Raw genomic sequence first — 1,866 nt, forward strand, 5'->3', positions numbered from 1 at the left:
GACGAATGATGCCCTCGATAGGGTGAAGATGATGGAGCTCAAGAAGTGAAAAGAAAACAACTCTAAGTGGTGTTTCTAGTGGGGGTGGTGCTTCTACTACTTAGATTAATTTCAATGTTGTTTTAGTTATTTCATTTCCATTGTTATTGTTAGTTCATTTCCAATATTTTAATTTCAATTTTAATTTTAATTGTCTTGAAACAACATAAAGTCAAACATAGATAATACTCAACTATAGAACAAACATAGATAATACTCAAACTACAAACATAGATAATACTCATACTGCATTCCTTGATCCGCACAAAATTGCCAAAGGTGATTGATGAGGTCAACTCTTAGTTGAACAGTAGTTTCTCTGCTCTGAATGTGACGAAGTGTGTTGAGTCTTCTTGCAATTTCTTTATTTCGATTCCCGGCAACATGCAATGCGACTGGTGGCTCCCAATCCATATAAATTTGCCAATCTTTGATATCAATCTCTCGTTCATCCTCGACAATCATATTATGTAAAATTATACACATCTTCATTATCTGATTAATGTCATCCCTACTCCACATTCGCGCTGGCATCTTGATTATCCCCCTCCTAGCTTGTAAGACACCAAATGCACGATCCACATCTTTGCGACACACTTCTTGCATCTTAGCAAAGAATCCCTCTATTTGAGTTGTTGGGTGAGGGATTGTTTGTACAAGTATAACCCATTTAGGATAAATCCCATCGGCTGGATAGTAACCCATTTTGTATGTGCAACCATTCACAGTGTAATTGCAACGAGGAGCATCACCACACATCAGATTGTCAAAGAGGTGAGAACGTTGAAGCACATTGACATCGTTGTTTGAACCCGCCATACCGAAAAAAATGTGCCAAATACACAAGTCTTGATCAGCAATGGCTTCCAAAATTATTATAGGTTTCTTCATATGTCCTACATGTGTACCTTGCCATGCCGTAGGACACATTTCCCATTGCCAATGCATACAATCAAAACTTCCAAGCATACCCGGAAAGCCACGATTTTCACCTTGTGCAAGTAGACGTTGAATGTCTTCTTCGTTTGGAGTCCTCAAATATTCTTCCTCGAAGACCGCCAACACGGCATCACAAAAATGCCTCAAGCTTTCGAAAAGGGTGCTCTTTGCGATTTGAACGTATTCATCTCATGCATCCGCACCATAACCATATGCAAGCAACCACTTTTTGCATACCTATCAAACATGGCTTTCCATTGCCATCAACCTTGCATGTGAAGTACTTGTCATGGTCAGAGACGAATTTCAAGATTCGGAGGAAGAGATGGCGTTACATCCTAAACCTCCTATGAAAGACATCAAGGAGATACTTCGGGTTTTGCCCAAAGTAATCCCTCATAATCCTATTGTGAGCCTCGATTCAATCACGATAAATGTACTTTCTACCAGGGGCCAAGCCCAGATGATCACGAGTAGCTTCGTGCATGTCTTGCAACAATGAGAAAATAGGTACGAACATGTTCTCATCGTCATTCACCATGTTCTCATCTTTGGATGAGGAGCTTGATTCAACATAGCGAGAAGAAGAAGCAATTTTGAATGTGAGAAGAAAAGTTGCAAAGTTGAGAATGAATGTGAGAAGAAAGGTTGCACAGTTGACAATAGTAATGCAAAAAGTGTGAGTGAAGGAATTGTTGAGAAATTTGTGGTCTATAAAGTTGACACAAGAAATGAGGTTGGTGGAATGGTTAAGGAGTTGAGGATTGAGGGTTGAGGGTTGAGGGTTGAGGGTTGAGGGTTGAGGGTTGAGACTTTAATGACAAGTAAATGAATGTGAGTGAAAAATTGGTTGAATTTGGCTAAGTCAAAATCGTGTTGAGTGTCTGG

The 1,866-nt window shown here is 39.7% G+C and overlaps 1 pseudogene; it reads right to left on the reverse strand.

The window, feature by feature from the left end:
* Positions 1–261: 261 nt before the first annotated feature.
* LOC147493148 (uncharacterized) lies at positions 262–1,378 on the reverse strand (annotated as a pseudogene).
* Positions 1,379–1,866: the final 488 nt, after the last annotated feature.

The sequence above is a fragment of the Coptis chinensis genome, chromosome 6 (genome assembly GCF_015680905.1).
Source record: "Coptis chinensis isolate HL-2020 chromosome 6, ASM1568090v1, whole genome shotgun sequence".
In the NCBI taxonomy this organism is placed as follows: Eukaryota; Viridiplantae; Streptophyta; class Magnoliopsida; order Ranunculales; family Ranunculaceae; genus Coptis; species Coptis chinensis.